Genomic DNA, 26,741 nt, shown 5'->3' on the forward strand with positions numbered 1-26,741 from the left:
AAATTTGCCTACAGCTAATATAATCCATTGTAGAGTTTGAACATGGTTGTTTTAATCAAATATTAAGTTTTACTCCATTTCACCTTCTGCTTATGTAGTTGGTTGGATCAATTAATCGCAATTATCAACCTCTGCTACAATAGATGCATTATGTGTATGTTTGTTTAATTATTATGTTGTTTAGAACACCAATTGTAACGTAAAACGTTGGACACATTTCGAGTAGTACTTTTTATTTTATTTTTTTAAGAATATATTTCAAAAATAATTTCCGAAAATAACAAAATTAATTACTTCCTTTTGAATATAACATTTTTATGTGGTCAGAAGAAATACACTGTTAATCACCATCCTATCTTTAATCGCTTGTATTAAATTACTTCAAGCCAGTATGGTTGGAAAGTGTGATATGCTTTGCTATTCAGTCATTATTCAGTACCAACGTGTAATGTACATCGCATTGTTCAAAGAATCCTATTAAAATGAAATTATATGTTTCCATTATATGCCTGAAAAATATATCCTGTTTTTGCCTAAGATATTACCATTTAATATATGAAAAGTTTCATAAAATGGGTTTATATATTATTTTAAAATTATTATAATCATGACTTGCTATCACCGATTTAAAAACTAGTCCTATTTCTTAATTCATGTTTAATATATGTACATTTTATAGATGGTTGAAACTTCGCATCATTATATTCAATGTTTTTGGTACTATAATATGTGCAGTTTATTACCAGATTTATGTTTTTTATATGAATAATTTACAATATATTGATACAGATATACAGTTATATAAGGAATTGCCGATGGCTGAGTCTGAGTTGGAGACAACGAAGGTTGGAATTCTGTTTGGGACTGTAGTATATTTTATTATTATTGTCGTTTTACTCTGCTGCCCTTATTCAGCGTGATAAGATCCTCTATGTGGGGTTATGTGGACGGGTAGAATAACGCTAAATAAGGGATCAAACTCTTTAAGTAATACGCCAAGAATCGTACATGAATTCAGTCTCCCAACATTCAGTAATAAACTGTTCATCATCATATTCATTTAGAATATATTGTAATATAAAAAAATATAGAATTCTCTATGACAATTGAGGAGGAAATTGTAAAAATAGGAATATATGAACGTGGTAAAAGAATTGGTTGATTTGCTGTCCATTGTATTCCTGAGTCGGTTACAGACCTAACCACCCACAGTTCTATAGCTTTGACTTTTGAAATATCTATAGAGTTACTTATGGTTTATTATTAAATATCTAAGATATCGATGATCTAACGATTATTCTTAATAACAAAACTAAGGCGATATTTCGCCTCAGTCTAAACAGTTCCGAAATATCGGGACCGTTTTTTCAATAAAAAATTCTATTAATATACATTTATTACTTCATGTACTAACACTATAACTAGTTTCGTAAACTCTCCCATAGAATTAAATTCGCAGTGATAGGAAATTTGTATGTAAATGTAACGTTAACTTATGAAACACTCCCAACAATAATACATATCTGTGCAATTGATTCTGCTTACATCGACAATATGAATGACTTTTCTGTCCATATCATAAAATCAGATTCTGCTATCTAAATCTTAATATTTGATAAATAAGAATTTTCAGCTAGATTCAGTGCCAAAGAAAATTAAAAATTATGACAAGACTACATGAAACTCGCATAGTTAAATACCGAAATAAACGCAAAAAAATCGATTAATTTTATAAACATGCATATCTAATTTAATGCATTGCAGTAATTTATTTAAAGTAATTTTAAAAGGATCTGATTATTGTCGAGTAGCAGAGAAGATTTTAGAGTAAATTTGAATGCATATCTGACTGATTGACTGACTGACTGATTGGCAGACAGAAAGGAACACTTAGTTTACTGTTTTATCAAAAAAGTGCCGTTGTTGTTCGAATTAGTTCAGTACTTGGTTTCTATTTATTTATTACTCATATGTATAAGTTGATATTTTAAAAGGTCCTTGATTGGATTCCAGGGGGATGTCAAGGGGACATATAATGCGCACATGAGCTTGAACCGGATAATTTATTTCTACGACAGAAGTAGTTAATCACATTCGGATATTTAAAATAAATTGCGTTAATTATTAATTAATTAGAGTAAATAATAATATTTCATAAAAATTTAATTCAAGGTAATCTGGTATTTTTATTTTAATGTGCAAATTTGTGATGGATAATTATAACACGATGCGGCTTCTTCAACATCCATTGTTTTAACGAGTTGCTAGTTCAGTGTTCTCTTTGGTCATATTTCCCCTAAAGCTGATTAAAAACCACGAAACAGGTTTCAGTAGAAGGTCCATCACACAGTATGTTCTAGTTCATAAACCATTGAACGATATACCTAGATACAAGAGGGAAATTCTTTAATATTGGTATGGCAATGGGTCTGTGTGTTTAAAACATTTTGTTGATATGAAGAGATCTTTAATAAATTAATGTTATATAATAATATTTACAAACTAGCATACTATAAGCAATTAAATAGTAATTAAATGTAAGAGATAATGAATGTTAATGACTATAAACGGAGGGATAACTAGGTCATATAGTCTAGGGATTATATGGTGGCGCTATGGTATGGTTTTAGCTACATATAACCTACCTCGGTGGGTTTAATATGTATACGACCCATCAAACCACTAAGAACTTAATCTTTGTATTCATGATTACACAATACAACAAAACCACAGCATATTTATATAAAAAGTCTAAATGTCGAACTATTAAACAATAGATGATAATAACCTTAACTTGTTATTCTGTAATAAATGGTAAAATGGTTACAACAATTTTGATGATAGATATATTTATCTTAGCCTTATTCGTTTTTACACCACACTCTTAATTAAAATTATTTTGAAATGTTAATAAATAGTATTTTACGCTTTATTTTTGTTATTTCAATTACAGGACACTTATTTAGCCTTATAAGGTAGTCAAGGACAAGATACTGATTTGTAATAGGCTTTAATTTTCGTCTTAATTATTACCTTGAAATTGTCTCAGTAAATGTATTTTTCTTTTCACTCAGAATGTGGGTTTCGAAAATGCATATAATTAATTGTAACAGTATGACTCATTTCTTTAGAATATTTACTGTACACTAGCAGTTACCAGTAGCTTAGCACTCAGTTTCCTTCCTTTTAACAGGGACATGAGGAGAAAATTCTTTTTGAATGGCATTCCCAACAGTCCTGAGATAAATAATAGGCACTGAAGATATTTCAACATCGTGATGCAATTTAAATTTAGCTTTAAATATGGGGTCCTGAAGTCAAAGAGTGAAACTGTTATAGCATTTCCTTCATTTGATTGAAATGCAAATTAAAACAAACCTAGACAACTTAAAGTTTCTGTGCGTAACATTACATTTTTAAAGATCAATTTGAGATGGACTTTGACAGATCAATAAATAATATACATATACATTTTGAAATCTGTATATTATACTAAACTTATTAATCTTCACTTTGACAGGTCATTAAAACACGTTTAATACTGCTTATTTAGCAAAATAGGGAGTCAATACCAATAAGGCGTAGCTCAGAGGAATTCTCGAAATAGGAATATGTTTATGTGTTAACTAGAGACACTAAGAATTCCCATGTGAACTTTTAGAACCATTGTTTGTACTTGATGGAGTACTACACACACAAACAGGAGACAACTTTAGACATTATGTACAACATTAGACGTAATAGAAGAAATGTTCGGTCCATGTCAAGTTACGTGTGAACATTAAGTTAAAAATATTAGGGATTAAACAACAATTTAAATTTCTTAAAAACCCACCTATTCCATTAGAAATATATCATGACAAAATTTTAAATCAGTGGGAGTAATAAGATATGCATATGATACATTATCATACTTTAATTAAAGAATGATGTTAACTGTTTGATAAAAAACGTTTTCTGTTTAAATCTCTAATACTTAATATGTCTTATAAACAAAATCTTTATAATGCTTATAATATTTCTTTGGCCTGTTGTCGACATTTTTCTGTGTACAATAAAACAATGTGTTTCCCTGGCAATAGTGTTTACTATTGCCAGGTATAACGGAAAAAACAGCGAGCCACATTGTTTCCTGTCGTAAAATAATGTAATATTCATTCCCTTCTAAGTAACCTTAACGAAGATTACCTGACTACATGTAGATTGCAATGAAATGCCTTTTTATGCCCCTAGGAAATCATGTTTAGATTGATTTATTGTTATGTTATAATTTCACTGAACAAAAACATGAACTCCTTCTGCTTGTTTTCAATTAAATATTAAACATCAATCTATACTGAACGATTAAGTATTTTGGGTATTTGCAGTTTTTAAATATACGTTTTTGTGTATTGCTAAAATCACCAGAAAATCTACAGAAAACTGTATTTAAAGTATAATTAATGAATAGTTAAAAAGCACAATCGTCTAAGATTAATCGGATATAAAATCTCTATTTTTCAAACAATAATCATATAAATATTATTGAAATACGTTTCATCAAGTCCTTAATTGTTAAAAACCTAGTAAAGATAGAAAACGAGATAAATAAGCGATAACTGTATCCCTCACTACCAACAGACTTTATTTCGTAAAAAATATCTTTCCTAAATTTAGGAATAAGTTACAGTAAGTCGCATTAACAACGTTTGTAATATATATATATATATATATATATATATATATACATAATTTCAATAAACATTGAATCACCAAAAGTACTTGCTCCGCAGGGACTCGAACCTGGATCTCTCACTTGCCGGGTGAATGTGCTACCATTACACCACTGAGCCCTTACGTTTCGTACGCCCTTACGATTAAATTATTTTGTATTTGGCTGTATCTGTCACATATGCTTTTAAAGTAAACTAAAACTCGATCGGAAGATCTCTATAAAAAGTAAGGGCTCTGTGGTGTAATGGTAGCAATTTCACCCAGCAAGTGAGAGATCCGGGTTCGAATCCCGGCGGATCAAGTACTTATAGTGATTCAATGTTTATTGAAATTCAATTCGGCTATTACCATTAATACAAATTTTACGTAAATAAAAGTTATTTCGCAGGTATTTGGTCACCCGATCATATGTTAGTTTGGTTATTTAATCGCATATGTGACAAATACAGAAATTTTATATGTTACGAATTTCAAATTTAAATAATTAACAAAACATAATAGGTCTTCAATGGGGAAATATATATTAAAAATCACATACTAGTTTTAAACCTATACATATAATGCATCAAAAGATTTTTACTACTGTTTGTGCCAGGAGAATTACACACAAATTACATCTGGTGTGTGTTGTAACATCTGGGTAACACCTTCAAAAACTGGATTACTCAGCAGTCACCCATCCAAGCAACAACCACGCTATGTACATCAAAAGCCAGCTGCAGTAAAACAACCATGAGGTTTATGGCATAGTTACAATGTTAAACATCAAACACTTTTACACCCTTGTTAAAATGTCGTAGAATCATAATAAGTGTCTCATGTTAATTAAATAATTAGAATGCTTTCAAAAGTTTTTTTTTAGTTTTTTAAATTTTGTATATACTATTTTAAATAAAGTACACAATATCTTGAGATTAATCGTTTAAAAACTATAAAACTACACTTTTTCAAAGAAAAGCTCTTAAGTTTTAGATGTGTATTACAATATCTTTAAAATTAGACTTCTTCAAAAGTTTTACGATCACAAAGTATCACTTGAAATGTGTTTGATTATAATTGTACTTACAGAGTGAATTTTAATGTAGTTTTACTACAGCAGGCACTTAACTCTTTTAGGCCTAAGCATATGCTTTAAATTTCCAGAATTCTCCAACTGTTATCTGAATGTTTACATATAAGTTAGTTAGCAAATAGTTACATATAACACATTTTTCTTGAAAGACGTGTTTATCTACATTTAATATAATTCTTTAATTTACTTCAAGATTGGATTGTACAATTTTCTAAAACATCTGGATACTTATGAATTATATGATGTGTATGTGTATTCACCCTGGATATTACTCTAATACTTATTGCCTGCGTATTTAACATCCCTAAGTGAGAAGTCTGCTCCCTGAGGAACTGAGTTCTGGATTTGCGCGAACTATAAAACCCCACAACCCAACGTGGCAATAACTTTTGTCCACGTTGGGTTGTGTATATTATGGTTTTATTAAATCTTCGGAGAACATGTTTTAATAAAACTCCGGCGATTAATCAAATATGTTTTACATGTTTACAAAAAACGTATTATGAGTATTTCGCTTCGGTGAGTAAAACACTGCGTGTTTCGGGTATGCTGCGTTGTCCACATTGCAAAATGAGTAAATGTTTCAATCATTATTAGGTCTTTGGCATTTGAGAATAATATATTTAAAGAACAAAAATGCAATACAACAAAAAACAGTGTTTCATACATATCAAATGTGTGATCACTTCGTGCGATTACAATACCAGTTACGTTTAGGGCGCGTGAATCTACCTCATGCTTAACATCACAGACTTGCTAGAACTAGTGATTAAATACGCTTATAACCTGCTACAATCTTATTTTCCTTTATATAACTCACCTGTAGTAATAAAACGTCTAAAAGAGTGTTATTATTTGTATACCGTCCACTTAAATGTGTTACTGAGTAGTATTTTTAACACAGAATCAGATTTATTTCCCATAAATGTGTCTATAAGCAATTCCAAATTAGGGCAACAAATGCAACATCCTTCTGAGGCTGGGCAAGATTCATTCAATAACAAAAGATCAAGAGCCGTTACTTGATTGATTACTCCATTCCGGTTCCTACTACATCTCCCTCTGGCAACATTTTATTAAGGCTGCGCCTAGACTTAGGGATGCATCAATAGAATAGAATTAATTCTTCAAGCGCACAGTTAGAGAAACGATAATGTATCTTTTATATAGAACAGTCATGTATTTCTTCTAATTAATCTCATATATATATATATATATATATATATATATATATATATATATATATATATATATATTATTAGTTCTCTTCCGAAATTTCAAACGTGTATAATGAGGTAGGTTGAAGTCATTTTTCCTACCACGTGATTGAAAGGACGATGCCAAGACATTCTACTGAAAAAACTCGAACTCTAGTATGAGATGTACATTCTGTAATTGAGTTGAAATCTAACCAACTACCAGATTCCAAGAGCAGTACGATTTTTTATTGAAATATAAAATAACATATAGCAGTTATTGGTATAACGTATAAATATTTTGAAGCCAGACGTAGCTGCATTTATTTTATTTAAAATTTTTATCTAATATTTAATACAGAGAACAATTTATGTAGCATTAAAAACAAAAAAAACTAGTGTTTGAAATAAGTCATTAGCATTATTTTTAATTCAAACAATATACTTTTCCCACTTTACAAGATAAAGTGCTTTATAAGAGGTATTGAACAAGTAAACATTTTTAGGCATAATTACCTTTATGGGTTAAATATATCCCAAAACGCAATGAGAGTTATTTGTAAAATTTACTTTTATAGTAGATGTTGTTTACTTATTTTTGTCTACAATAACATAGCATTTAACTTGCGTTTGTTGTGAAGAAACCCCTTTATACGGATCTTTTTACTACGGATGTTAATTTTTAATTTGTACCTCTAATTATAAACATGATAAATCCCTCATCAACTCAATCACTCATTCTTTGACTTCCCGATATCTCGGAAAATTAAACTTTGGAGGCTTAAATAGGGATCATTTTCATAGGCTCACGTAACAAGATCATTTTTCTACATTCTAATGACCTAGAACAATGAAATTTGAAATACACGTTATTTATGATTTCAAAAGACAAAAAAATAAAGGTTTTTAGGAAGAGCAACTAACCATCCATAGTAAATACAATATGGTTGATGTCCCTAAAAGATATTTTGTCTTTGTTTGTCACCTTCCCGCTGATTCGAACGATGGAATATGACACAAACGTGTATTGTGCTGTCAACAGAGTACATAACACACATTTCACCAGAAATTAAATTAAAATGAATGGAAGTAGATGGATTTTTAACGGAAGATTGTATACATATAATTTGTTGATTAATGCTATTGCTACTATTGCAAAAAAAAAAATAACTAAGAACACAAGTAAGGAGTACATTGGCCAAGAATAGATGCTGTTTGACCAAAATAAACTTTTTTGATACATACATGAATATATTTCCTCGATCAGGGCAACAATGGAAACGCTACTACAAAATCAGAAATAACTATAAACCATAACTAGAAAATCTTATACTGGAAACAGATAAACGTGGCCAAAAATAGACACTTTATATAAAAATTAGTCTTCACAAAACAATATGTGTATTGTAATCGTTGTAACAAGTAAAACTCCATTGTTGCTTGTGAAATACCATTGATTCTATGCATAAATGCTTCTTTACTTGTTCAACCTCAAATGAGATCATGTGGAAATTGTATTTAGTATCTGAACCTCTTGACAATGAAAACTACAACAAAGTGTGCCTCAAACTTGTCCAATTCCGATCGCAATTTTTTAAATGTTATATATATATATATATATATATATACATCTACTGCAGCAGTTATCCACAGCTTTAACACAATTTGACTTTAATATATTCGATTCTCTTTATGCATTTTAGATTTTAATTTTAAATATGGAGTCCTGAGGTGGAGAGATCACAGGTCTATTGAGAGGCTGAGATAGGTTTTTTCCAATTAATGTACTTATAATGTGACAAATGATGCCATTTTACTTGGTTTATTCAAATCTCAATAAAAACAAACCCGGATAAGTTATAGGTTCTGCGCGTAACGTGACTTTTGTAAAGTATAACTGACTTTCTCAGATGAATAACAATAATTATTCAATATAACCTGTTTAAATGTGTATAAACTATTACACTTATTAGTCTTTCATTTGACAAATGATTAAAAATGAAATAGGAATAGTCCTATATGTTGAAAAGTGACCGCAAGGAGTGTCCTTGTAAATTATCTGTACGATCGGTACAGTGTTCTTACGTGATTTAGTAACACGCATAACACTAAACACAATTAGATAGTTATATAATAGTGTAAATATCATCTACAACGCCTCAATAATATTGAGGGACAGAGAGTTCCTTGCAATTAAAAAGATATATCTTATTATGGATGTACATAAATTCAGGTGGACAGTTTCATAAATACATTTAGGAGCAGTCGTGTTTTTGCGTTTTGCTCACGGAAACAATAAAGAAGATCTAAGCTGGCGTTCCTGACACAAATTTATTGTTGGCGTAATATAAAATGTTCAAGTGGTGCTTACGTTGTCTCGTTGTCAAGCCATTTGCTTAAATAATACGTTTAAACATGTAATGTTGTCCTCATGAGATATAATATTCTGTATCAAAATATATATTAATTGTAACGTTTCACTATTTATATTAAGCATTCTACAACTGACGACTGAGCTTTATCAAAGCATATTACTCCAGAGATTGGGAACATTTAAACTCTGTCTGTCTTCTCAATATCACGTAAAATATTTACATAACCATTTAAAATTATGCTTGAATCTTCGTTTCTATATAAGCAATACTGAATTTGATGATGGAACATTTACCTCAATGGAATTCGGCTCAGCACTATAAAAGTGATTGTATATGTCGTATAGGTAATAATGATGGAAACGAAAAATGTGAGAAAAAATACTATTTTAAATAACCTGAGTATAATCGTATGAAATTTTTACTGTGATGTGTGGCCGAACTAATCAAACAGCATAATATTTTAGTAACGAGGTGGATGAACTCTTACTATTTAAACACTAACATGAAACCCGTATTGAAAACCAAAAATAGCATTATAAAATGCATTATACGGCAAATTATCATTATACTGCTTAATTAATCAATTGTACTCAAACAATGGTGAGTTCTATAATAGTACAACCATGGAGTTTAAGTGAATGTCATTAAAACCTACCACTCAGTAAGTTGACATAAATTATCGTATGTCTGCCAGGGGAGATGAAAAATGTATTTTCATATGATAATCTGTCCATCTATCGACCAGAGATCACAAGAATGAAATAAGCATTAAACTTGAATTTTTATGATACCTCAGTAAAGCCTCTTACGTGGTATCAGGTGTGGAGTGCTTCTAGTTATTTATAATAGATTGTTTTAATTATTGGCATATACATAAACTGTCAATTTTATTATTATCTTGTATACCTGTTAATTATGGTAAAAATCACGGTATTTAGACGTTCTACAATGATCTATGTAATGTTATATGAAACGTTAAATTAGGGGATTGATTTTTTTAACTCTATTTGCTCATACTCACACTTGTTAAATTCATGTATCTAGGTTAGCCTATATAATATTTTGCCTTTCGTCTAGTTTTAACTACGAAGTTTATTAATGCGGTTAAAATTATTAGAAAGCGGAAGTTATATTTGTTGACAAATGTCAAGTGCAGTATTTTACATTATTTATGTACTAAATTTATTTGTATAAAGTAGCTAATTTATTATTTGAGGAGGAAATTAATTAAAGTTGTCTTTTTTAAGTTTGAAATACATATATGAATTATGGTCAAAACACACTTTGAGCTAATAATTTATTAGTCAAACAAATGTCTGAAGTGTTTACGTAGTTACAATAATCAGACGCAGTGAACAAAGGACATACTGAATGTTACACCGCACCTTCGACAATGCCACTTCAATTCCGATTCCTTTGTTGTGAGCATATTACGCTAAGCCATAAATTCAAGAGCAAGCAACCACAATATCAGGTTATGCCCGGCAGTGTTATTGCTTTTGTTGGACAACTGTTATCACTTGTAAACTAATCCAATGTCAAACTTAAAAATATGCTATTTAAATTTTATTTTAATTATGGTATTTTTGCAATGCTTAAATTAGAGGTGTCATTTTATTTTTAAGTAAGTATTTGAAATTTAATAAACTAATCAATATAATTTGAGTTGTAAAATTAATTGCTTTATTTATTATACGATATGCACGCTATGTGTTTAGGATCTAAAAAATTACATTTATAAACTATTATTAGTCTAATTATCAGACAATAGAGTAAAAAATAATCATGAATACCGAACTGGACATAAAACACACAAATGAAGTCAATGTTTTCGTTTAAAATATATACATGTATATTAAGAAATCTGACTACTTAACTTTTAAAATTTGGGCAAAAAATAATAGGAAATAGAGAATTTGTAAAAAACTTAATTTTTAATTTTATTGACTTAATATTGCTCAATAAATATATGCTAACAGTCAATAAATATATACTAACAGTCAATCAAATATTTAAATGAAATGTAATAAATAATATATATTTATAGTATACAATGAATAAAGGTCAGTGAACCTACTGTAGTATTTTAATTGTAAACAAAATCATTGTTTTATATAATTTCATTCTTTTGTAGCATATTTTTTAAGTAACTTCTGGATAGTCATCTTAAATGATCATGTGTTTAATAGCTCTCCACATAAGAAACAATGTTATTTAATATTCACAAACATAAAATTGAAATTGTATTTCAATATTTTAGAAAATTAGTCATATAATACCCGAACAAAAAAAAACTGTTCATTGGAGTTCAGAGAGACTGTGTTCTGGTAACGGATAATCGATGTTAACGTAGGAATGGAAATATTGGTCGAACATGTATCCTCCATCTAATGTGATATTTTAGTTTCCAGTTTTGAAAAATAATTTAACTTTATTCTATACTGCACTAACTACGGATTATGATGCGTGATTCTATGAATCACTATTTTACTAAAATGTTGTTTCACACACTGATAATCGTGTTTAAAAATTCATGTCTTGCTAATATTGTTTGATTGTCCTGATTAAAAGCTGAAAATTACATTTGTTCTAAAGTATGTGCAAAGCAATACACCAAGTATAGTATAAATCTGCTTTATTCCAATTAATATATATAATCACAGATATTTTCCATTTTCATATAAATAACTATATTACAATCAGTGGACATAAGAATAAACTTTATAGGCGTAATTATTTTTTAGTCTTGACATTTGTTTATCAAGTATTAATATCTTTCCACCTTTATACTGTTATCTAGAAAAACTTTGCCAATTTAAAGCAATTCTTTTTCTTTTGATACATATACATAGCTTTATACGTTAATAATGACCAAAGCCAACTCAAAGTGTTTAAGCAGTTACAGTAATCTGACGTACGGAACAAAGGACATTCTGGACGCTGCGCCGCCCTGCCAATGATAATGGCACTTCAATTCCCATTCCTTTGTTGGGAGCGTATTACGCAACGCCATAATTTCTAGAGCCGGCGACCACAATAGCCTGTTATGTCCGTCGGTGTTATTGTTTTTGCTTGCACAACTGTTACCAAATTCAATTTCAAACTCTGAATCAAACTCTTTTCCTACATTTATTGTTTTTACTGATGAGGGATAATCTATGTTAACGTAGGAATGGAAATATTGGTCGAACATGTTTCCTCCATCTAATGTAATATTTTAATTTCCTGTCATGTGAAATAATTTAACTTTATTCTATACTGCCACAACTACCGAGTATGATGCGTGATTCAATGAATCAATATTATACTATTTACACTGTAATACAAATTTAAAGTTAAAAACTCTTATTTATATCCAACTGAGCTAAAATTATTTATTACAAATAAATGTGAAAAAATAAGAATATATCTAAAGGGGATAATTTAAGTGTAAATTTGAAAAAAGCACAGCCAGAAAATATATGATGTAGGTCTAATCATAAATGTGGACGAAAGCGTATCCATTATTCTATCTTTAACAGGTCTATGTAATACAAGGCATGGTAAGAATGAGTCAGCTTCTAATAGATCCTTCCTCAAAGGATCAATCAGCCATTAGCTCTACGTCAGATATAGGTAGAGCTATTATGTGATCATCTAGGTAAAATTTTCAAAAGAGTAACCAGTTCCTAGGGGTCTAGGATGCACATCAAAGTATATTTGTAAGACTCGGTGGTATCCGGCCGCACCGAACATTCTCGAGTATCACTTTAGCATTAAATTATCCGAGTTTAAGTAACTAAAGTGATCATTTCTTTCTTAGTAACATTTAAATGGGAACTCTCTAATGCTTAACCTAGTTAAATATAATTTGGGGATTTAAATTCACTACCCAGTTAAACACAAACAACAAATAGGGGTCAGAATCATAAAGCAAATGTCCAGAACTTAACCTCATTTTCAAGATAAGATCTGGAGTCTCAGTCACATAAGACTGATTGCAAGAAATTTGATGGAGGGATTAATGGTTTGAAGAAAACTTTCCAACAGTTTCAATTTGAAGACTAGTAACTTTAGATTGATTAAAATTCAATTTTGTATGTACCACGTGTGTTATAACTCTTTATAGAAAGGTCCTATAGACAAAATAGTGACATAGCTTTCTCTTGATCCCTAAAACAACTATATTGATTTGAAGATTAGGAATATATTTATATTGATAGATAGAAAGATATATAATTTTATTTCTATATATCGAATTATTCCACTTCTTACAATGATATGGTACATAAAATTTAACTCACTTACTACACAAAGTTGATGATTTCTTATGGTGAAATGTGTTTAGTAACCAAATAATGTAACTATTTCGATTGTCAAATTTTATTTAAACAATTATACTTTCCTGCATTCAATCACCTATTATTTTTACAGCTAGCTTTCTCATGCTGAAATATATGTAATCGGCTATGGTTTATGGCTGGTGTAAATTCAAGAAATTGTGCTGAATTGTTTAGTTCAGAAATGAGATAGTCCCAAAGCGTCTTGACTAATGAATAGCTTAATCAGATAACATAAACAAGCGATAAATCAAGAAATCTCAACTATTTACGTCCCACACACACGCACACACGCACACACACACACACACACACACACACACACACACACGCACACACACACACACACACACACACACATATATATATATATTATATATATATATATATATATATATATGTATATAGACTATATAAATAGTCTACAACGTTCCTTTTCAAAACATTTCAAAACGGAACTACATACGTACAAAGAATTGAGATTTGTAAAAACCGTATATGAAATTTGTTATATGTTTGTTGAAGTAAAATTATAGCACCAGATTAAAATTAAACTGTCTCCCGTATAGAATAGTTTGATAAATCATATTTTTATATTTGGTTCTACACAAAATTTAGGTAGACATGCAAATATTTACCCTGATACACCAAATTACTATATTAAATACTATATAGTAGGATGTGCTCTTAATAGAGCAGAAATGAAATTGCAACTCACACTAATATTAACAAACAATATTAATAAATAATCCAACCTAGTTATACACATTTTTCTTATCAGGATATAAATCCAATATCAAATAAATAATTTAAAGATATCTCGAATTGGTAACAAAACGTACATTATTGACTGAAAACGAACTCCACCGTAGTAATATTCAAATTGGTTTTATTCAAATAGTAATACTCAATATGCAGTATTACATTTGTGTGAATAAATTAAATGTAATAATAATACATTTTAATTAATGTTCACAAATCAAAAGACAAAAAAATATACATTAATACTACACATTTCTTTTCTTTTGAATTAAATTAGTTAAATACATATATCGCTCCAGTTACTAATACTCTCATTATGTAAATACAACTATGTATTTAATATAAACAAGACATTTAAACAAGCCTCAAATACTTACTTTGTAACTCGATTCGGCAAATTAGGTCTAAATACTACTACAAACTACGTCTATATACTCACTTATTTAAAAGTAAGCGAGTTTGATCGGTTGAATATTAAATAATTTGGTTGGAAGATTGCAGTTATTTTTTTAACTAAACGATAACGACTGAAGAAAATATAATAAAAATGTGAATTTTGAAAAATGTCATTATTATCATGAATATGGTACCTGCTAGTTTTACGACTCCATATATTAACAGGTTGAAAAACTTTTTCTGTGAACCATTTTTTATTACAACCATAAAATATAACTTCTAAGCTCAAATAAAACATCTAATTATACGGCTTTTTAATCATTAATTCAGTTCATATTTAGTAGATTAAAGTAGCTATTTCTACTAACACTAGAGAATATAAACCAAAGAAACGTAACCCTATATTTGATGTGAAATCACTAAAAAGATTCCATAAAAGTAGTAATATGTAGAGACTGATTACTCCATTTAAAAAATATAAATGTTAAGTTGCATTGATAGCACAAGATACTAATATTAATGTGTGTATTTAAGAACCCGAGTACATTACAGAAGTTATGTATATAACTATATATGCGTTTTCATAAATGAGGGTGTAAAACATATTTAGTTATAAAAATTATTGTTCGTAGAGTTCGTAACAAATGTAATTAACTTTTTGTACGATACTTTTTTAATAATAAATAATAAAAATATTATATTAAACCATTCATTTGGTGAACCTGAGTTTTTTTTTTAATTTAATAATACAAAATTAAACTTTGAATCAAATGAAGTACGAGTACTAATGATTTCCTTAAGTAGAATTCCAAATATTGCTAGTGAATATTGAGAAATTCTATAACAAACAAGATATTGTAGTATTTTAAGCACGACTGTACAAATTTGGAACAAGACCTTATCAGTCTATTTTGGTTAGATATAAAGACTGTATACATTTCTGATCTTTTGGTAGGTTGTAAAGATGAATTGATTCAATCTAGGATGAAATATTATATTTAAATAATATTTACAGGGCAGGAAATATAATTTAAAGTACTACATAAATCTTTTTTCCTATCACTGATCAGTTGTTACAAATAAATATGGAAGAAAAGTGATTGCGATATCTATTTATTATTTGTTTGTTATGATATCGTTTATTATATAGGGTGCCCCAAAATTACAGGACCAAACTTCACCAAATTGTTCAGGAGGTCAAACTGAACGAAAAATGTTATATAATGTGTAGTCCTATCTTGCTTCGTTTACCTTAGATCGGCCATTTTGTTTTTTACATACAATTAATTTTATTTTTAATACGGGTTTACCGATTTTGTTGAAACTTGGCATAAATATTATAAACATAAACATAAGTTGTAAAAAAAATATTTTTTTAAAATCTTATGTGTATTTTCAAAATGGCGGTCGTTTAAAAACTGTTGGTTTTCAAGTTTTATATTTAAGTTTTAATATTTTAAAACTTTTTGTGATTCAATGTTTATTGAAATTAAATAAGGCTATTGCCATTTAAACAATTTAACGTAAATAAAAGTCGTTTGACAAGTGTTTGGTCTTTTGATCATATGTTAGTTTGCTTATTTAAACTCATATGTGACAGATACGGCCAAATACAAAATAATTGAATCGGAAAAAGTGAGCGCTATGTGGTGTAATAGTAGCACATTAACCCGGCAAGTGAGAGATCCGGGTTCAACTTCCGGCGGAGCAAGTACTTTTTGTGATTCAATGTTTACTGAAATTATATATATATATATATATATAAATGGTATCCGGCAAGTGAGAGACCCGGGTTCGACTCCCGGCGGAGCAAGTACTTTTTGCGATTCAATGTTTACTGAAATATATATATATATTATATTTCTTTTCAAAAGTGTTTTAAATTTATTTAAAACATAGTTCAAACAAATTAAATTGTAATATATTCATTATTGAAACAAATACTGCGTTTTCCATAAAAAAGAATTTACAAATATATTTTGTTTAAATAATTCAATAAATAGTGAGTGCTATGATCCAATTAAACATGATTATCCGAATACCTAGCCAACTAAATATCCCACGTGTGTCAAACTGAATGCATGTGCTCAAATCGAGCATGAAAGAGGTAGGTAACCCTAATGTGTTCTGGCCGAGATGAGTCTGATTGTTCATCAGAGTTCAGCAATACACTGCACTACATATTGGATTTTATTAGATCAGTATGTAGTTGATCGTTCTACATGAGTGGATAAGTGCGATTGGTTGTTAGTTTTAGAATACAGTCATTGAAATCCTTTCCATGAAAAATTATTGTGCTGGATTAATCATATCGCGATTTAAACACCAAACAGTTATAATGTTTAACCTAATATTTGCTGGTAGGTCACATGACATTTTCTTTATAAAACCATATTAATATTTTTCAGACATTTTTACTTAAACAAGGACTAAATACTTTATATCTCTGTAATTTTAAATTTTAATAATTAAACAACATGCTTTAAAGTTAAATTTCTTTTACAAGTAAACTGAAAACGCACGTGAAACGTGGTCTGAATGAAATGAAATGAAATGAAATGAAAATGAAAATGAAATGATGGAAAAAATGTATGCTAGAAGTGATAAAATGAATCATCAATATTGTAACCTATTTTTTATTTTAATTGCAAAGAATTAAATAATTTGAATTCATTTTAATACTGATTGTTATTAGGCGCATGATTAAAGGATTAAAAGAAAAAAAAACTTTATACACAGTAATTCAGTGTATCTTTATTTTTGTAATGGACATTTCCATCTTTGTTTGAATTGACATGGCAAGAAATAGAGGGAAGATAATATCTAAAACAGCTTTTGCAACATAGAAGCATATTACCTAAGATTGCATGCACTGGTTTCGCCACAGAAGGATATTAAAAATTATTTCTGTTTTGTGACTTTATAAATGAGCGCGTTTCCTATGCCTGTTAGTTAGGTCCTATTTTATTACTGAAGACGAATCGAGCAATATAAATCTGAGGTTATATGAGTCCCATACAGAATTGTACGCTTTTAAGTTATTAATTTTTGCCTAATATTATGTGATAACAAAATAAATAATCTAACAATTTAGTTCCCTCATTATTTTCTGTTGATAAAGCGTGATGATAAAAAATTTCATCCATAATAACTATACGCTCACAACTTATTCAAAACCAAACACACATACACATTAAATAATATTAATTTTTATAATTTAGTTATAAAATCTACTTAAAGGGGTTTTTCGTTTCTTTCCGATGTACATAGTAAACTAATGGCAGCTAAGGTATTATAATCTAGCAGGGTTTACTTATTGCTTGTTTGTACCTTCCAGCTGAACCAACACTGGGCACAGCAAAAACCGATGCGCCACATAAATCTGGGCAACATTTTGGATGTCCAGGAGTATGCCTAGGTGCATCACTATCTGCGAATTTCGAGTTTAAGTGGCACAAGAGTAATTCGATAGATCTAGTCTATAGCGGGAGATGACTGTTTGAGTTGGTGGGCTTCGTTCTGTAAGTAGCAAACGTTCTTGCTAGCCTAGACATAAGGATGTGCCACCCCCTGCCTGTTTTGACTGGAGAGGGTGGTACAGAGCTGACTTCCCCTTCTTCCGAGAGAACATTACTTGGGATTACTGTCTTAATTCTGCCCCAACCCCCAACTTTACCCATCCAGAATATCCTGTCACTCCGGAAGCAGTACATAAGTCCTTATACGATTAGATGAAAATTCTAAGCTTCATGTCCAAATAGACCAAATGCAGATATTATTATTAACTTCACAAAATCTAAATTTGCATTATTTTCAATTCAGAGCATTTTCCAAAAATTTTTAGAAGTACAAATTAAAAACGTAGGTTTTTGTAGGTATAAATCCCCATATATTATCAACACATGTTAATACAAGTTATTAATTTTATTTAACTCTGGAAACGTAGTTAAGTAGTTATGGGGGAAAACGTTTACGTATGCCATTCAAAGATTTATTTCATGAAGGATTTTTGCTTTATTTAGTTATTGAATTTCTTTTATAATTAACTTAATATTGGAATTCATGTCAATATGAAGCTCTTATTTGAAATATACGCAACTCGAGTGCTGATGTAATTACGAATGCCAGTGTTTATACCTACTGCTTAACGACTGAAACATCTTAACCATTTAATTTGTAGTTTATCTTTTATCCTTTTTATCCATTTTAAACTTTTTGAATAGGTATACTTTCCGTGTGTTGGACTCTGTATTTAGACTATCTTCGTTGATATCAGGCCATAATGGTCACTAATACTGGAAAGGTGACAAAAAATCTAACAAAACTATGAAGAAAATATAAGAATTTTGTTCAATTGGTATTGGATTTAATATATAAGAATAACACATAGGGCCTAAATAGTGTTCTACGTTTTATTTTTGAAATCTACACCAAAATGAACTTTGTTTTGCTTCAAACAAGGCCAGCACTGCAACACACCGTGGCATCGAGCAGTAAGTAAAACCGTTATAATTTGATACTTAAGTGGCCGGTCTCTTATGACGGCGTATAAGTGTGTGTATATATATATATATATATATATATATATATATATATATATATATATATATAAAATAAACAAGTAAGGCCTATGTGGTGTAGTGTTACCGTACTCACCCGGCAAGTGAGAGACCCGGTTCCGAGTCCCGGTGGAGCATGTATTTTTTGTAATTCAGTGTTTATCGAAATTACATTCCACTATTTCATTTATACTAGTTTAAAAAAATTCAATTCAAGGCGTTTGAATTCAAATGATAATTCGTCTCATAAATCAATATAAATAAAATAAAATGTTAACATTACAATATATTCTATTGTTTTTGTCGATAGAATGATTGTGAAAATTTTTCAATCGTTAAGTGATGTAAGAAATCAGTTTACAGTACATTTTGAGATCTGGAATATTATCTCTTCTTCACATGGATAATTAACCTAACATATAATTAAAATCTAGGTAAAAATAAACAAACCATGTGACACGCATAAGTCAAGAAAATCACAACAACCATGATGTGTGTCAACTCTTCATAAATATTGTTTCTAAAACATGCACCTAATAAAAACACTAATTATTTGAACAATTATAAAGAATATAGGTCACAACAGGTCCGCACTAAAGGATATACCACTGAAAACTGACCAGAGGTCTAATGGTGATAGTCGCGGCAGAAATTAATAGGCTTCTCACACAATAACTTTCAAGCCATATTGTAACTCAGTAATGGTTTACGACAGATATATAATCTGTTTAATATTGTAGGTTTCATCCTTAGTACATTTTTCAAATAATTTAATGTATGAATTCTCTATTAATTGTTATTACATAAAGTAATAAGGTACCCAGTTATTGCTTTGGCTTCGTCCTAAAAATCAACAATTCAAATAAATAAATAGTATATACACAACTGCATAAAATACTGCTGGAGTCTCGGATAAGTCTTCGTTTCATTTTGGTAGGTTTTAGTATCGCTACCAAGGTTACGGAAATAACGTTTTCCCTACGGGAATTTAATTACGAAAAAAAATAAAAGCACACTCAGGGAGAGAAAGGATTCATTACTGCTCTTTTTTGAAGTAATTTCGTGACTTTAAAGCCTGATTAGGAACTAAGCCCGGCGATATAAGAGCGTGCTCTCTCTTGACTAGGACCGATAACAGTAATTGAAACGCCCTTAAGACTTCCCAGCTAGGCAGTAATATTGGGCATCGTTTTTCAGGGACTGTATCGTAAAAATGTAACTATACTTATAAAAGAAATATTAGAAAAATCCGTTTATAAAATTAATTTCAAACTGATGTTTGTAAAACTTAATTAAGCCACATGAACCGACACTTTAAGATTATGATCTCTTTAATATCCGAAGAATTAAGTTTGCTACGCGTTAGCGAATGGTATAACACGTTGGGTTGGAAAAATGTCATTTCTCTCTGTTTGTTTGTTTATCTTTCAATTTGTCTGTTTTCCCACTTTATATCTCTAAAATAAACTGATGCATAGACTTAAATGTTTCATGAAACTTGATATATGTATCGGTAGCCAGAGTTTAATAATGGTGCTTGTCTCTCCTTGGGATTTGGCTAATCGTTAACGAATATTTTTTAACTGGCCTTAGGGTTAATCGTGTAAGCAACTAAAAAGTAGTACAATAAATAAGTTAGTATGTCTGTAGACTATACATTGTGCATGAAACTTCATTTATTAATAGAACAGAGTGAAGTTCTACAATGGTGCATGTCCATCCATAAATCTTTGCCGTCACTGAATTCAATAGGCTGAAATAATATTGATTTATTCAGCATGAAAATATAAATATATCTTTCCCTGTATGATTGTGTGTTTCCCTACTTTTCCGCTGGATACTGAGAATAAAATTAAATATGGGTTTGAACTTTTGCATGCAACCTCAGCAACATTGGCTGAACACCTAATGGTTCTAAATTTAAATAAAAATATTAACAGTATAATATCGGATAGTACATAATTGCGTTATGTTTTAATTTTTAATATACTCGTATTATTATTTTATAAAATATTTTAGACCTTAAAATATTTAGCATGTTTATTTAATTTTTTTGTAGATAGTCAGTAAAATAAGAGATTCATTAAAGTACAAATTAAGCTAATAAAACCGTTTACGTTAAAAGTACATTCCAAACTTCCTTTGAATATTTTTATTTAACTTTATGACCAAGCAACTTTTAAAAGGAAATATTATTTCATAACTCACTTCTCATTTATTGAGAACAAGAATGTATCTATATTATAATTTATTTTGTAATTTAGATGTCACTGATGTCTTAACGATACAATGAGTATATTATGAGCTTCTCTGCCGCCAACGATTTATTGGACATCTTAAGAATCAAAAGAAAGGCAAAATAATAGACAGATAATTGTACTGCATGTTATCTCAGCGATAATTCAGTGATGGGCTTTGATATATTTATGGTTTAGTTCTAAATTTGAATATTGTTCCGTCATTTTCTTGGAACATGTGAGTTATCATCCTTTTTCTCAGAAATTTTCCAAGTCAAACTGACAGAGAGCTATATTGTGAAATACTTGCTGAAACAGTATGTCATCTTTCCACTCATGAAGAATAAAGTAAGGTCTGAACTTCTTAACATGGTTGCAATTAAATATGTGCTAGAATACGAAAAACAAACAATAGCATTTTAAATTGATGCAATATATTTCCATTGAGCTCATCTGAGTCTGGTTAAAGGGCATGTAACCACACGTAACATCTTTAAGACGGTAGGCCTAGAGGCTGAGAGAAGTGTTTTTACAATTTTGAGTGAGCTGTATAAAGATTAAAACCGGCAGTTCACATATAACAGGACTATTGAAATTTATAGCAAACCTTGCCTGTGACACAGATGGCATCAACTCGAATTGGAAGAAGTAATAGACGCTTATAAAATAGCCAACTGTAAACTACTGTTTATATTTCTAATTTATTTATGTGAAGTGGGTATATATTTGATATTGTACGATAACTTAGATTTTGTACCCATTAGTACAACCTGTAACTTTACTTTTAAGACACAATCACATTTATTTTTTTATGTATTTGAAATAAAACCTCAACATAGGATATATTTTGTGTCAGTTACAAACATTGCTGAGTGAGCAGTGATAACTTACTATTCCCTGGACATGCCACTGGTTCAAATAAGTTTTACAACAAAATCAGTCACTTATAATTCAGTTCACGGTTTACAAAAACTCAATTATAAAAATTTATTAGTCATGGAAGGAGTTGGCAACAATTTTAATACCGTTTGTATCATAGTAAAATAATCTTTTATTCTCATGGTTTAAACAACATATATATATATATATATATATATATATATATATATATATATATATATATATATATATATATATATATATATATAGCAGAAGTGCATAAAAAATCTGTTTATTTTCATAGCACGCACATAATCTCTGGTCCCAGAAGCCGGCAATCCTTTGTTATTCTTAGTGATGAGAATAAAAGAAACCAAACAAGTTATTTTATTGACTTTGAAAACAAACCAGAGTTTTATAGATATGTTGAATTCAACGAAGGATATAAACAGTGGGTGACAATGAGCTGGGTAGCCTGAACTGCAGATGCTTCTCTTAGAAATTATGTTCCTAAAATATGTTTACTGCTGTTTAAAAATAAAAGAGTCCTTTATATCAGAAAATGAGTGTTTTAACTAAGATAGCTATGAAATTAATTCTAATATTAAATTTGTCTTTGACCTAAGATACTTCAAGTGCTACAGAAATCTTTGATCTATTAAAAGCACTATCCAAAAAAATTTGTGTGTGAATCCATTGGTACTAGCTAGTAAGTATAAATTGAAAATAAGTCATTTATGAAAATTATCAAAATCAAACACCCCCCTTTTGTTGTATCTAAACTGAGTATAAGTTTATGAATAATTACAATCTATAATTTTGGGCTAATACCATCTAAGGATTAACTCCTTTTACATCGTAAGACTAGGAGTAAAGCTTGTATAAAATGTACTTACTTGGCTATGTGAATTGTATACTTCGCTGAAGTATAAATTCACATATAAACGAACAAAGGATGTGATTGAAGATGTTTCTAAAAAAAGGAAAGAATTGCTGTAAAGATAAGATTAACAAGTAAGTTTGACTTTATTTATGATGTGTGTAAAAGGCCATTAGTATGATAATTAGGCTTTGGAGACAAGAAGGCTTGGATGGTTGCCAGCAAGGCTTATAAGTTTTCCTTGGCACAATCCATTACTTGCGTAAAACTACGCTTGCTTATCTGGAAGATTAATTCCTGTTCACTGCTGTTGAGTAATATTCTATTTTATTAATTGCTTAAAAATTATATAACTATTAACAGTTTAATAAATCCTTTTCATAAATATAAATTACATACTAGTTTCTCATAGAACATGCACGATTATAACATAGATATGTTTGAAGAAATATAAAATAAGTTATTAAAACACGAAATTTTACAAATTAATAACTGTTAGCAAAATCAAATTTATTGTTTGGCCCAAAATATTTAAACGCAATCAAGCCATACACATCCACAATGCACTGATTGCACCCAGTTAATGAGAAGGGCGTTGTTAAAAGACCAAACTTATTCAAGCGCATCATTACAGCAGTGGACCAAACAAATAATTTATTATAAAGCTAAACGGGTGTTGAAAATAACCAAAGGTATAAAAATTTATACGTATTTACTAACATAATCTAATGAAATAAAATAATGTGAAATTTATCTCGTTCAATAAATTCTTACCTATTTTTAGATTGTTAATTAATAAACAAGTGTCCAAGTCATTGAATCTCTGAAAATTATTAAAAGCAGTCTTATAAATAAAGAAATCTATGCTAATATGTTCACACTACATAGTATTACACTATATAATAGAACTAATACTAAAACTATATACTATATTTATATAGTTCTCTTTATCTGTGTATAGTATTATAGTAAAATTGTTTCATATTCAACGGCCAATTACTCTTAGATTGACGACCGAGGGCTTAATCCGCTTTTATTATGATTATTATCGGTGTATTTTCTAGCCTAAATGAAATTAAATGAGAATTTTTTATCATACGAATGTGATAAGATTTGCAATATAAGATATATAATATTGTATGATATTACTATATCATACAATATAAGATTTCCCTGTATCAGAGGCACGTTGATAACTCCTTGGTTCTGTAAATTGTTCAAAGGAGCGTAACTTGAGCAGTTACTTAAATATTTGAATAACATCAAAACAACGCTTATGTTTAAACTAGAAATTTAAAACGTGAATAAACCACAGTAATATTATATTACACTGCATTAGTACAGTAGCAAGGTGGAATTGACTATTTACTAATGTAGCACCATTTCAGATTACACCTTTAATGATACATCCTTCAATCCGGTATAAATTAAAATTAATGCTTGTAATAATGGAACGATTATTAAATTTTCCGTTCAGCCCTAACAATCACAACACAGAATTATTAAACATAAATATTAGATACGGATAACATAAGTGACAAAATTAAATCTTTGCATAAATAACAAGAATCCTATTTTGGTAAGAAGAGATACCACACTAATATTTGGAAGATGAAAATGCATTTGATGTATAATGCTGCCACTAGTTTCATAATTTTTTTGTGCTTTTTAATAAAACCCAAGGATGAACCATTTTAAAAAAAGGGTTTTATATTAGGAAAATGGGCCGTATTTTTGAGACTTGATATAAGTAACGTCGACTTGACACAAAAATATTGAATAAGACGTTGACCCTCATTGAATAATATTAATCGGTAGTTGTGACGGCATGGACGATTTTCAGGATGGTCTGGGTTTATATGAAATTTAAATTTTCATATATATTTCAAACGATGGATGGATTTGAAATTTATAAGGAATTTCAAAATAACAAATCAAAGAAAACCGAGTTCAATAAAAGCTAAAGTACGTATAGTTCTAGCTGTTTCTTTTATTTCCCTCCATTACAAAGGAAGACTTTACCTCAACATACCTAAAACCGAAGTAGGAATATATTTATGTATTTTGTATGACTTTTTTACTGTATTTTGATAATGTACTGTAGTTATATGTTGGTTTAGTTATCAACCTGAGAAATAGATCAGACTGTAAAACTGTACGTGTAGTGTAACTGATTTTTTGCTTCAATTAACAATGGCACGTGCCGGGAAAAAACATGTTTTCTTCATACTCTGCAACAGAGATTATTTTAGTAAAAATAACGAGAGTTACAGATTTCTTTCATTATGCTATTTATATGAAAGACACATTTATGGAACAGATTATTTATAGATTACATAAAAAATTACTCAGTGTATTAAAAATGTAAACATAATATACCCTCCACATATCACGTAACCATATACCACATTGACTGATTTAAACAAAATAAAAATAAATAACGACATCAATTAGACAGTTTGAACGCTGCAGAAAGCGTTAGTTCTAGAATATTTAACGAATAAGCTGAGGTACTTGATTTAGAATTAAGTTGACGAAAGTAAGAGATGGAAGGACTGCGAATTTATCAAGCTGTGTAATCTAAATTTGACACTGTCTATGTCTTTATCACGAAGTATGGTACTTTTTGTAATAGGCTGAATTTTTAGGAAGTACATTCATATAAAAGGATATTTTGCATACGATATTACAGAAATTGATTGCAATCATTTATCCTTAACGGAATTCAGTCCTATTGTTGCCTTAAAGCGTTTAATTTAATGAAATGTCATGAATGTTTGTTCTAGTTTTATTGTCTTTGTCTCCATAAATATATGACTCTTAGTTAAATTTACAGGTTCATATAGTTATTAGGAAGAACCCTTCTTACTCGTATAAAAAAACGTTCTTGTATAGTCCTATAATGTTCAATATAGGCGTTGTAACCATATTTGAACATCCGTTAGATAACTTGTAGAGGTATCTGCACAGAAAACTGTAGTAGAATTTGTTTTCTTGTTACTAAATTATACGTCAATCACTACGTTATAAATAACCGCATTGAAAATCTTAGTTAAAGTCTTAACATTGCGGTGATGACGAAAACTCTTATAGACGTATAAGTATACTAATTGACTGGGTTAAAAACTTTGAATTTTGTTTTTGTTTCATTGAACTTGGTTTCATAAATTTAAAGGGTTTTATATTATTCTATAATATCGTAGCTCGAATGCATACAAGTGATCAAACTATAGGACATAATACAGACTGTATTTGAACACCATCAGATTTGTAATAAACTTAAAGTAATAAAACTAATTCAGCAATATTTCATAAATAATGTACATTCAATATGAATATAAATCATTGCCCAC

General features: G+C 29.5%; 1 protein-coding gene across 2 annotated transcripts in view; it reads left to right on the top strand.

Annotated features, from left to right (window-relative positions):
- Positions 1 to 26,741, top strand: part of LOC124352657 (nephrin-like) — a 442,015-nt gene that overhangs the window by 322,159 nt on the left and 93,115 nt on the right. The gene's annotated exons all lie outside the window — the stretch shown is intronic.

Source organism: Homalodisca vitripennis, chromosome 1 (assembly GCF_021130785.1).
Source record: "Homalodisca vitripennis isolate AUS2020 chromosome 1, UT_GWSS_2.1, whole genome shotgun sequence".
NCBI classification, from domain to species: Eukaryota; Metazoa; Arthropoda; class Insecta; order Hemiptera; family Cicadellidae; genus Homalodisca; species Homalodisca vitripennis.